The 13,123-nt window shown below is 41.2% G+C and overlaps 1 protein-coding gene across 1 annotated transcript in view; it reads left to right on the top strand.

The window, feature by feature from the left end:
- Positions 1-13,123, top strand: part of ROBO1 (roundabout guidance receptor 1) — a 530,296-nt gene that overhangs the window by 212,886 nt on the left and 304,287 nt on the right. The window lies entirely within an intron of this gene.

Genomic DNA, 13,123 nt, shown 5'->3' with positions numbered 1-13,123 from the left:
CCCTCCTGTGCCCTCCTGCGGCGCTGGGGAGGGGGCGAGTTTGGGATTCCCGCGTGCAGGGGGCGGCGGCGATGCTGGGCAGGGCGAGGGGCTGCCGCCGGGGCTCCCCTGCCCGCCGCCCCGCCTGACTGCGGCCGGGCTCCGCCGCGGCCCCCGACGCGCCCGCCTCCTTCCCCCGCGATGGGAGCGGGGGCTGCCGCCGCTCCGCCGCCGCGCTCTGCCCGCCGCTCGCCCCGCGCCGCCGCCCGCCCTTCGCCCGCGCCGGCTGCCCAGTGACCTGGCGGGGCACTTCGCGGAGAGCGCTTCCCTTTTTTGCCTTCGCGGAGGGCGGCGGTGGCCGGTCCGTACCCGTCCCGGCTGCGTTCCGTTACTGGCTCGTCCCGGGCACCCAAAGTAAAGTCTCGGGCCGGAGCAGCAACTTGTGATCGGGAGGCGGCGGACCTCGGCTGCGGGAACTGGAGGATCTTTTGTTTTCTCCTGTCGCTTTGGATGGTCCTGGGAAGTGTCAAGGCGCCGCTTAGGAAAGCCGGGGCCAGGAGAAGGGAGGCCGGCCGGAGCTGGCGTGCTGCTGGAGCCCCGCGGATCTGACAGCGCTCTCCCGGAGGGCGCTCGCCCTGGGAGTCCGGCGGGATTAGGAAACCTCGCTTACGTTAAGCTTCTGTGGAATTACAACTGGGGGCTCTTCGTTTCTTCCCCCGCTCTTCTGGCATGAGACTGCTTGCAGGCGCCACCCGAGGACAATGATCGCGGAGTTTGCTCACTTTTACCTCTTTGGATTCATATGTCTCATCTCAGGTAACTACCACACCTAGGCGAGTCAGATACGAGGCCGCGGCCGTGGCCGCGCTCCCCCCGCCCGCCCCGGTTTGGCGGGGGGGCGATGCACTAGCCGGCTTCTCCGCGCCCCCCGCCCCCCTCCTTTCCTCGGAGACGAAGCTCGACTTCCACCCGGCGGGCGCCTAGACCGCGTTTGCCCCGGGCGCGGTGTCGGGAGCTGCCGCCGGCCGTGGCCCCTCCGCTGGCGGGGGCTGGTCACGGGGAGCGGGCTGGGGAGGGTGCGCGGCGCCGGCTGCGGCCCCAGGGCTGCGGGAGGCCGCGGCGCCCCCTCCCCTCGCCTACAGATCCTGAGGGTCGCTTGATGTAAGCAGGGCTGGTGATGAGCCCCGGCGGGGAGGGGACGGCGGGAAGTGACCCCGGCCTCCCGCGGGATGTGGGCTGCGCCTTCCGCTCGGCTGGGGCTCCCCGGGGATAACGCGCCAGGGGAGAGGCCGCAGGTACGGCGCACCCTCCGCCGGGTGGTCCGTTAACGGCCGTTCCCCCCTCCCAGCTGCCGGGGCGGCGGGCCCACGCGTGAAGGGGTTAACCCCGCGCACCCGCCCCGGGTGGGGAGCACGGCGGTCGGGGGCTTGGGGTCAGGTTTTGCTTCACCTTGGCGGTTAAAGTTTACCCACGTGTGTGAAGTGAAGCGCCAGCGTGATAAATGGGAGCGGGAGAGATGGCTGAGGAGATAGGAGGGATTAATGGTCATTAGCCACTGTTTGCGCCGGGCTTATGCGTGTTGGGGCATCTTATCGTGCCTGTAGATTAAAGATAGGGCCGTACTAATAGGGTATTGTTGATAGCAGATTTTGCTCTGTCTAAGCACCCTATCAAATCGTGGTGTCGAGGAATGTGATGAAGGGCCGCCTCGAGTGACTCCAGAGCGGGCAGGCATCCCTCCGCTTGGCGGTGGCGTGCCCACCGCAGTGCTCAGCCCGCATGCCGCGGGGCTGGCGATGGGGACCGGAGTCGCCGGGAAGGTGCTTGGGGTTTTGGGTTTTCTTTCTGCGGGAGCTTCCTGTTGCTCTGAGCAGGCCGGATTTGTCTGCCTGCAGTATTCCTTCCCGTTCAGCAACGCCTTTTGTCACACATTAAGCTACGGGTAAACGCAGTAAAACCTTGTGTTACAGTTAAGGCTAGTTTGGGCGCTAACTTTTCTACCTTAATTGAGTTTTATAAGCTTGCTGAGGACCCCTTTGAGTCATTAAAGTTATGGTCGCGTGAGACACCTGGTCAGTAAATGAATGAATGAAGTTTTTGAAAGACTTAAGTACACTGCCTGAAGCTTTAAGTCTTAATTATGTCACCAAATGCAATAACTTATGTCAGTTTCTAGATTATATCATAAATTTAACTATGATATTTTTGCTGTTAGGTATTAGGTTTGCTTCTGTGGCTTTGAATATGGAAAGCTTTGCATTTCTCACTTTTTTAAGAGAGAGTAACTCTAACCCTGTTCACTTTCAACTGTGTCAGTCATGCCATCTTTAATTTGCTTTTCTCTCTATCGCCTTCTTTATTAATAGAAGAAACAATTGGAATAGGAAACAGACTTTGCCAATCTTTCACGCCGATTGTCCCCACTGCGGAAAAGTTGACTTTATAGACAATGTACTCTGTTACTCAGTTCTGTACTGGGGCATCTTTAACTCCAAATTAAGAAACAGTTTGGGGTTTTGTGGTGGGTTTTTTGTTGTGTGGGATTTTCTGTTGTTGTTATTCTCACTCTATTGAGCAGTTATGTGAGAAATAGATGAAAGATGGATGCAAGGGTGTTTTTTGTTGTTTTGGGTTTTTTTTTTTTCCTTCTTTTCCCCTCAGGATGGGGATGTTCTCTTTTAATAATTTTGATTCCTCCTGAGTTGTTGGACAGCAAAAAAGCCATGAATTTTTATGGATGTTTTTAATTTTGCCTTGTAAGCAAAGTCAGTAACAAAGATAGGGACAAACATCACAGAGTAACTTTGTTCCAACTCCCTCACCAGAGGGGTTTCTTTTTCCCCTCAGTTGGGAGTGTGGTCAAATAGGCTGTCTTGTGTCTATAACAATGGAGATGCCAGAAACCTTTGGCAGGATGAAGTTTGAGGGCAGATGGCCACAGTGCAGAAGGAAGGACAGAAGTCATCTACAGCAGTTTCCACACTGAAATCCTTTGAGTTCTACTGACAGCTGATCTGCTTGCAAGTTGATTGATCCTTTCCTCCCTTTTCCACCGAAGGTTTTCACTTCCCTCACTTACACCCAATACTGAATCAATGGTTTGTGTGGCCAGGCTCTAAATGGGATGTTACAAACTTCTACTGAGAGGTGGGAAATAAGTGGGGGATGGGAAGGAGGAAAATATTAATCATGGAAAGGTAAGTGGGTTAGTGTTTGTTAAAACAGTAATTGGTACTCCACTTAGAATTTAAAAACTGTAATTTTTACCCTGGTGTTGCCTTTGTGCAATCCTGTGAAGTATGTTCTTTCATCTAAGCCCGTGGCTAATAAATGTTGAATAAATTTAAATTTGAATAATTTTGAGCATTGGAATATAGCAGTGTTCCTTCCTTATTCTCCCAGTGTAATTTCAGTGCTTCTTTGCATAAAGATAAGAATAAAACTTGCTTTAAGGGGTGGTACTTTGGTATCCTTGTTTTCTCAAGTATTTACCTGCATTCTGCCCTTTTTCCTCCATTTTGAGGCAGTCTTTCCTTCATAATCCATGGAGTTTTCATTTCCCCCTCCCCAAGAAACAGGAGCATCAAGTTGATACGTTTGGAAAATAAAAGCTTTCAGTTATCTGGAGAGGAACATGCAGAACGCTTTTGCTCCGAATAAGAGTGTCAAGGTTCTGGTTTTCCACATGTGTGTTCATTGCTCTAGCAATTCTCAAGGCTAAGTATGTTACTGTTCGATTTTTCTGATCCCTCCACAGAAATCTTTGTATTTCTATGAGGTATTTCATTGCATTGCTGATTCCCACCTGCTCAACATGTTTTCCCCGTTTCCTGTCTGTGATATGCTGTACAAATTACTGTAGTTCAAATGGGATTGGTAAATTTGCTCAAGAGGGCTTTTCATGCTGTATGAAATAGGGAGCTCTGACAGCAGTGAGGCAGGCATGGTTTCCAGTGATAGTTCTAGCCAGTGGAGGGCAAAATTGTCTCTTGTATTCCTTCATGGGAGAGTTATCTTCTGATGGTTAATAGTTTAAGGGGTGTCCATGGAGTGTCCCCAAAGTCCTTTCCACTTGGCTAGCCTACCTATTGGAGTAAATAAATCAGCCCTTTGATACGTTTTGTTTGTTTGTTTCATAAATTTGTACTTAGAGAGGGAAGATTCCTTTCATGAAGTGGTATTAAAGAGTATTTCAGGGAACGTTTCTGCTCTTTTTCTGTATTTGCTGTCTAATAGTAGTAAAATAAGAGAGATTTAAAAAAATATTATATAGACATTCATAGTCTATATGCATAAAAGCATAAAACCCAGGTCTTTTTCACCTACCCCTGATGCATTGTGTGCTGTTCTAAGTAATTTTACTGTAAGAATGTTTAAGAAAGATCGAGTCACTACTTAGAGTTGAAGAAGCTTGCGTTGTGTTTGAGGACTTCAGGCTAGAAAAGAAATAACCCCATGCTAGGAAATGGAGAATATTTCATTGCAAGTAAGAAATTATCAAAGTATCCAGGTGTTTGACTGATTCAAAACCACTTATCCTTGTGAGTACTGATATTATCTGTGGAGATCAAACTTTTTTTTTTTAATTTGCATTAGTGTGGTTTTTGTTACCTTTCAGCCAGAAAGAGGCACTTTTTCATATACCTTAGCAATGAATTTGGATTCCTGTTTAAAACAGAAGAACACTCAAGCTGACTGGTTTTGCTCACTGCAGTCAGTGTTGGTTGTCACATGTTTTCTTGCTTCTATATCATGTAGTCCCATACCATTGTCCTGAAGCAACACAGTATTTTCATTAGCAGGGATCATCCGTAATGTTCAGGGTACTGAACTTTGGGGGATTACTGTGTATTATCCATAAATTCATGTTTTATAATAAAATCTTAAGTGAAGGATACTCCTGAATCTCCTGCCCGAAGTCTACAGGCTAAAGGTTCTGATTGGACCTACAAAGACAGATGAACCATTACAAATATCAGAAACCAGTGACACTTAGGTAACAATGTTGTTTAATGTCAAATATTAACATGTGATATCATGCCAAATGATGTTTTTAATATAAAATGCTTTGGAAGTGATGGCCAGAGAGGCCCAATGGGGGATCAAAACCAGTCTTCTTTTTGTAAGAAGTAGAGAGAGAAAATATTATATTTAGACATTCAAGACAGAGAAATCTACTGATGTACTTAAGAATCTGAGAACCTATTCCCTCGCTCCCAAATAATATTGGTTTTGGTTTGGCACTTAATTTTCCTAAATAACTGAAAGTTTTGTTTCACAATCCTAAACAAGTAATATTATGTCTCATTAGGGGATAGCTTTGTCTAATTAATATGCTGGGGCTAGTAAGTCCAGTCACTTGCTCAGCTTTTACAATTTATTATTTTTGTCATTGTTAAATGCATTGTGTGAATAACAGTCACTTGGCTTGGTGTCATAGTAGCTGTTTTAGATTCTTCTTCAAAATATTTCTCTTTCATAGTGAAGATCAGTGTTGTCAATGTGCAAGTTATTGTTGTGAATTTGTTGGGGTTTTTTGAATGGCTAGGAATGGGGCTTTTTGTCAATAGCTTTTAATATTTTGAGGTTATTTTGCAGTCAGGAAGTTAGTAGGAACCTTGCTCTTTCCAAGCAAACTAACGGGCGCTTAAGAATTTTATATGCTGAGGTCCTGACACATTTTTTTTGTGTTTTCTGCTATATAATCTCATTTGGTGGTGATAAACTTCCTTAACTGTTCACCTGAGTGTGTCTTCATAAAATTGTAAAGTAAACAGTGAAATGACTGAAGTAGTGACTGAGGTGTATTTTAAGTCCAATAAATTGTGTAAACAGGGGAAATAAGAGTGTTTTCCTGTTAGTAGAAGCTTGAAGTAGAAGTAGAAGCTTGACCAAGAGGTGAGAGTAGAGCTACAGAGGAATGCTGCTGTTAAGTATCCTGAAAGTTAGAGGTGCTTTTAAGGGCAGATAATTTACTAGTTTATACCTTCTCTTCATACCTTCTTTAGAATTAGCTATGTAGGTCCTAATACTGCTGTTTGACTATAACAGCACGTTTCGCACATACGCTGATGCCTCTTGGCCGATTATCGTGTCAGCCTTAAATCAGCACTGAATTGGTGTGGGTAGAAGGGTATTTTATGTGAAGAAAGAAAATGTCTCATGAGAACAAATATTTTGGTCTGCATACGTGGGCCATAGATGGCAGCCACCTACGTTGAACTCACACTGTTGAGACTTGGTACCGTGGAAAATCTCAACAGGTGAAAAAGAGGAGCAGCTGGGAAGGTGATGATGACTTAAGTTTTCAGTCAGATGTGCAGAGTTCTGTTATTCTGTTGCTGTGTTATGTTTTTGGGTGTTGTTTTGGATTTTTTAAAGAGCTAAGTTAATAATCAGGATACTGAAAGACTTAAGCCAGGTACTGGAAGTTACCTGAAAGTGATGGTAAGCTTTTTTTGAAATAAGATGGTGGTGATTTTAATTCTGGATGCCAAAATTTCTTTGTTAGTTGACACAATGATTTCATTAGGAAAATTGTGTGTTTACCCAGATTTACCCACAAAAATTATAAGATATGGTTCTAGAACATTCATTAAGAGGTACGAGGACAGGCCTCTCAGACCAGAAGTGCATATATTTTAATTAGTGTTAAACCAACAACATGAAGTTAGCCAGAGGGAGAGGTAGACAAGTATTTGTTCTCTTTAACTTTCCTGGAGTATCCATTTCAGGTATAAGTATTAGGGGAAATGTCGTACGCTTCAATAAAATAGTGAATAGAGGTTTAAGGAGAGTATATTCTATTTGTTTCCATGTCTTTTGAAAAGTGAGGAAACTATTTTTAGTGGGAAAATGAAGGAGCATATGAGCAATTAATGAAGTTAAATACTATCAAGTATTGAGAACTATTCTAGGGTTCTCTGAGATTTGTAGATATTTTCTATGCCTCTCTCAGTCAGAAATTTCCCTAAGCTTCAGAACAAGACTGGTACGTGTATGTGTGTGTCTGTGTATTACAGATTAAAATCAAATAGATAAATTGACAATAATGTCATATGTGAATGGTGGCAGGCCAGTCTTTTAGTTTAGAGCCTACTTGTAGTCTGAGCAGCTGAAGGTAAGGGGAAGATGCAAAATGGTTTGTTCAGTCCTGAACAGTGAAGTTGTTTCTCTTTTGCTGAGGACAGAACGGTGGGTTGAATGCCACATCCTTGAGGTGGCCTTTCCGAAAAGAGATGAACTCTGTGCTGTGAAGGGGAATAGAAAACCTTTTTACCTTCACTTTTTTTAGTGGGAAGTAATGTTAATTCTGTTTTCCAGAAACAGAAACTTGGAAAAATAGGAAAGAGGATCTACCGTTAATCAGCAGAGAATGTGCTTATAGATCTAAATAAAGGATCAGCATGTTTTAACAGTTTTAAAAAGCAGCTTTGCATCTTTATGAAAACTGCATTTCCGGTGCTCAAGCTTACTCATAGTTGCTTTCAGCAGCATTATCCAAAGAACTACACAGAACTTGAGCTTTTCCGTCTAGCTTTTAGTGAAATGGTGTCTACTACGTGTTGCTGCAGGAGGAGTGAAGGCCCTGATGGTATAACTTGGGCATGTACCTCACCTTCTGACGTAGATATTCAATACATGCATTTTGATAACAGCAATAGGGTTTTTTATGTTGTCTTCAGCCTCATTTTTAACATGTTTGACTTTTATCTTAAGGGATTTTTTTTATATAAATTCTATACAGCTAGTGCATAAAAACATCAGGTTTTTTATAAAGAAATCTTAGGTATTCATCTTCTCAGTCAGAATGCTGGCATATATAGAATGCTTGTATTAGCATATATACTTTCACAGAATAGTAAATATGTTGCTGAAGATTTCTTTCTTACTGGGCTTTCAAAGAAATTCCATAACAAACAATTGGATTCTATATTCAAACAAGAGGAGAGTACCTCTATGGGTTTGCTTGACTGGTGATAGAGGTAAATTCCACAATGTACTCCCATTCACCTCTTGTTTTCTGCCACCAGACTTTATACCTTTAGAGGGGCATAGGGCTTTCTTTACTATGTTAAATGTTTATATTTATTTACATTTAAGTAAATCACTGTAAGTTAAATAAATGGAGCATGTAATTTAAGTATAACTTACTATAAATTCAGCTTAGACCAAGATGGCTAGTTGAATATAATATCATTGAAATGGTATGAATAATTTTTTAATCAGAAAACAAGGATGTTTTCTGGACTGCTGCAGTCCTGGAATACATATAGTTTCTTTGAAGAAAGGCGTAGTCAGATATGCAAAATTATTCAAACTGTCCTTTTCTGTTGGCAAGTATTTGCTCAATATGGTGTTGCATTACCTTAAGTCTGATGCTAATATAGTGAATGATTAAAATAATATGAACACCCCTTACTGTAGACTAAAGATCTGTAAAGGTGGCAAGCCTATGCTGAGCGCTGGATTTAAAATTTTAAACCTAATATTTTATTTTCTTCATCTCGCATAGGGAATTAGCAGTTGGATAAGCTCAATTTTGGAAAAACCTGTCTTCTCACATGTGGAGTGCAGGGTATAGCGAGGGTCAGTTTCTAACCAATGAAATCTGAAGTCATCTGTGACAGCTATGTGAGAGAACTGTATAGTCTGTATACTTTTGATGTTACTCAGTTTTGTAGTCTTTGTCTTCTTCTCCTTTAACTGTCTTGTACATAAATCAGAATTGTGATTTCTTTCGTTCTGTTAAACTGTTTCATGCTAGTGTTGCATTAAAACTTGCTTGGCTAGCATTTTTGTATGTTCTGAAATTTGCATAACCCCAGGCAAGATATTTATTTTGCATTCTGGGTTAGTTATATTGCTTCTTATCTAATTGCTTAACTGCCTTTACATTGAAGATTAGACATATAAAGCAGTTTATGGTTTTAAATTAATATCTAAAGACTTTAATTTTACTGTTTGCTTCTACAGTAACCTAACAGACGTTAACAGTTTCTCATCTTAGAAATTAGGAGGTAATATATGGCCAAGGATACAACGTAGGCCTAAAGATGTGCGTTGGATGAACTTCCCTTTCTTTTGGAAGTAGATAAAGGAGGCAAGAAATGGGTTTTTGACAGTGACCAGATGGACATGCTTTAAAGAATAGCTTGATTTCCAGTAAATGCTAAAACTCAGATTTTTGTAATCCAGGACGTTTTGAGTTGTTGAAGCTGGGAACCTACAGCCTAAATTCGGAGCCACTTAAGATCAGTAGTGCCTTCTGAAACTCTTGATTCTAGTGTTTAAATTAAATTGCATAAAGTGTTTGATTTTTTTATCTTCAGTTGCGAATGTTTGTAAATCATTGTGGGTACTTAGCCCAACTGAAAATTGAGATTGTGGTGAACATTTCCTTAAGAGAAAATTAACTGAAAAAAGCTGTATACCTTTGAATTTTCATGTGTGTCTATAGCTCTGTGTAGGATGAGAAGCCCATCAAAAATGTGTTTGAGTATGTATTCTTTTAGAATCTTCTTGGCTCATCACTTTTGTAGTACAGTTTACTAGCATTGGTCGAAAGCAGGCTTTTCAAACTAGACATCTCCTGTTGGCCAAATAAGCCCAAGTGTGTAAGCCCAAGATAAGCATAGCAGCCCTCAAATCCAAAAATAGGTTGTGCCCGTGTTTATGTTGTGAATGCATAATACAGGGTCATAAAATACAGATTTTTGGATCAAATGTTCAGCAATGTGACTACTCTTCCTTCTTTTCTTCTGTCAAAACCTCTTGGCAGTTGGTATTAAACTCAACGCTTGCTCTTAACTTTGTGCTGGGAGATCTCTTGGATGCTAGGCAGGTTCAGAATTGGGATTTGCAAATTCTGAATGTTTTCCCCCCTCACCACCTACTCGCAAAACAACTCTGTCAGTGCAACTTTCTGGTTTTGGAATATATCTGATGCCTTAACTACAGCAGTTGACAGATACTGCACAATCGCAGTGTTTAATGGTAGGAGGTGATAAAGGAAAAAAATATTAGAAGAAAGTAGTGTGAGGAAACAAGGAGAAAAGAAAACAAGGCAAGGGTGGTAACAAATGGTTTTACTTTTTGCTATGAAACCAGGAGTTGTCACTGGAGAGGGTAGAGTTCGGGATTATGATGCTGTAGCAGCAGAAGAGAGGATATTTAACAAAAGGGTGTCTGATGAAACCGTGGAACGGAACTTGCACTGTGCCAGTGCTCAGGCATAAAAGTGATTGGCAGGAGGCCCCATGCAAGGAGTAAAACCCTGTCACCACCAACGTGGAAAATTACGGTTTCAACTGCAAAAGGAGGTAAAGCTTGGAAGGAATTAGCATATCTCCAGCACTGAGTGGCATCTGGAACTGAATGGCTGGGTTAAATCATTCAGTAGTGATTAATGAGACTCATTGCTTAGGTTATACAGCCCTTAAAAATTAAAAGGAATAATTTAAAACTAGATGCAGAGCAGAAAGAAGGAACCATTGCTACTATTTACCTCTTGAATACAGAAGGTAGAAGAAAGTCTTCCCTACCTTTTGATACAAGGAGAAATCTGTTAAGTGTTGCTGTTACGTTTAGAAACTAAGAAATTAACTTTTGAACAATTGTTCTGAGAAACATTCTGTGACATTTAAAATGTGTGTGCAGCAATCAGAGCCTTGAAATAGGAAGGAGTGTGCAGGATGGGATTTTACTGCTGGTGAGTACTTTGCTTCTTAGAAAACTTCAGAAAAATAATTCTTTCTATTTTCTTTTTCACTTGTGAGTGTTAATCTGTGTTGCCTGTAGGGAAAGCAAAATACTGAAACATATAAAGTGAAACAACATTGGAGACATACAGAGTACTTATTTTAACTTTACTCGATCATGATTCTGGCAGTTACTGAGCTGAATGGTAATGTAGCTTGGTATCATATCAGGAATAATGTTCGAAATGTTCAAAGGCTGTCATTCTGTAGGAGGATTATAGTACTGATATAAATACACTTCTGTTTACTTCCAAGTTTTTAGTAAAGGGAATAGAGAAACCAGTGAAGTGTGTGTTCAAGTGTTAATTTTTTTAGAACTGTAAAAAGAAACAAACAGTGGCATCACTTATGATGCTATTGCTTAAAATGGTTGACCTTTCTGTGGCAAATTCATAGGGGTAGAAAATAAAAGGGAACTAGGCCCTTCTAGAATAAGATACTATCCCTCTGGGGCTTGTCGTTGCAAATACTAAAATAGAATTCAGCTTTAATCTCTACCAACTAGGGGCTAAGGTTCCCTAAACTGCATTGCTGAAAAATCTCTGCTCACAACATCTTTGGCTTCTGGATTGCCAGTTTTCCCACTTGTTTAATGTTTTATTTTTCCTTACAATTTTGATATTTTTTTTTATTGGTGGGGGGGAATGGTGAGCCCAGCAGAAAGCAAGGAAGACTTTTTAAAGCTAAATGATTGCTTCTTTCCCATCCATACATTTATGTGGTAGCCTTTACCATAATGTGGAATGAGACTATTTAATTCCCTCCCACTCACGCCCCCAATACTCCATATCAGATGGGGATTTTTTTTGCCTGCCTTTGCTGGGACAGCCAAGCTAGGAAGTTTGGCAGACTTAGGTTGACCCAGTGCTTTAACTTTGTGACCAGAAGGAGTGAATGTTATTTATACAGGCAGCTTTTGGGTTGTTTCTGCTCTGACTGTAAAGATTATTGATACTGTAGACACTTGATTTTGACTGATAACTATGTGGGTTTTTTTTTTTGGGGGGGGGGGGGGATATTACTATTTAAATGTCAATAAACTCAATTGTTATTATTCCAAAAAGACTGGCTTAATGTCTGCACTTGGATTATCGTGCCTTCAGGATTGATATTTCTGTCTTTGACAGGAATTTACATTTTATTTTACATCAATTTACAGAAAGACATTTGCATTTTGTTTGCCTGTTACCTTATTGCAGGAAGGAAAGCAACAACCTCACAGCTAAAAATTCATGGTGACCTACAGTCCAGTAATAATCAGAATTAAACAGAGTTAGTCATTTAACTTGGTCATTTCATCACAAGTCCTGTAGGCTTGCAGCTGATTATTTTGAATCTCATAAAATGAAATTTTATTTTACTCACCTTACGCAGGTCAAGTAAAAAGCCACATGAAGTTAATGAATCCTTTTCTTTGCAATGAACTGAACGTGGCATTTGTTTTTGTTCTAGCAGTCATGAAATCACAGGGTGTTGGCGACAAGTCCATTATTGGCTCTGTGCACTGTGTTTCTGAGGGCTTTTACTCCACCCAACGCATTATGTGTGCAGACTGTAACGTACTTGTTAAAACTTGTTTTAAAATGAGGATTCCTTATTTTTAAAAGCAGTAATAAAGAGAAAATAAAAATAGCTCCCTGTTCTTTATTAGCATAAATGAAAGAAAAACAGCAACTCATTCCTGTTGTGGCCTGAGGAAGAAAAAGAAACCCTGGATGAATTCTAAGCACCTTAAAGTCAAAGGAAGTTTAACTACTGATTTCAGTTTTTACCTTGTCTTGTAAAGGCTCAAGTTGTGTGTCACTTTTCCATTATGTGATATTACTCAGAAAAGCTTAATAGTGGGGGAAAAATAGATGTTCAATAATATCATTTCTAAACTTAAAATGTGAGGGAAGTCTCAAGACCAATCAAACGCTGCAATTTAGGATCTGTTTTTGTCATTGATTGCAAGGTTAAATTTATTGTGTGTTGTGTTGGTGCTGTTGATGTCTTTCCTGTGGTAGTCAGTCATTCCCCTGTTTCCTCAGCACCCAAACTGGTTTTGTTTTAGCTTCTCATTTTTATCTGCTTTGTTTGATTTTGTTTGTTTGTGTGTCTAATAGCTTTTTCAAAGCATTTTTGGCTTTGAATTTTCCTGTGCTATATAATACCCCCTTTTTTTGTGGCATTTAGCTGGGATTGTGAGAGAAGTATAATACATTAAGAGTTTGTTTTACATAGTTCTGATTTTTTTTATATAGCAAAAATACTTAACTATGGCTGTTGCTCACGTTTGAAAATTAATACAGTCTAGTTCCTCCTAGCATAATATTTGAAGGGAGCCATAATATATTATAAATAAAGTGTTAAGCACAGATCACTTCTTTAAAGAAAGAATGGTA

The sequence above is a fragment of the Gavia stellata genome, chromosome 1, assembly GCF_030936135.1.
Source record: "Gavia stellata isolate bGavSte3 chromosome 1, bGavSte3.hap2, whole genome shotgun sequence".
Classification (NCBI taxonomy): Eukaryota; Metazoa; Chordata; class Aves; order Gaviiformes; family Gaviidae; genus Gavia; species Gavia stellata.
The sequence above is the reverse complement of the archived record's forward strand: the minus strand, read 5'-3'. Positions and strand labels throughout refer to the sequence as shown.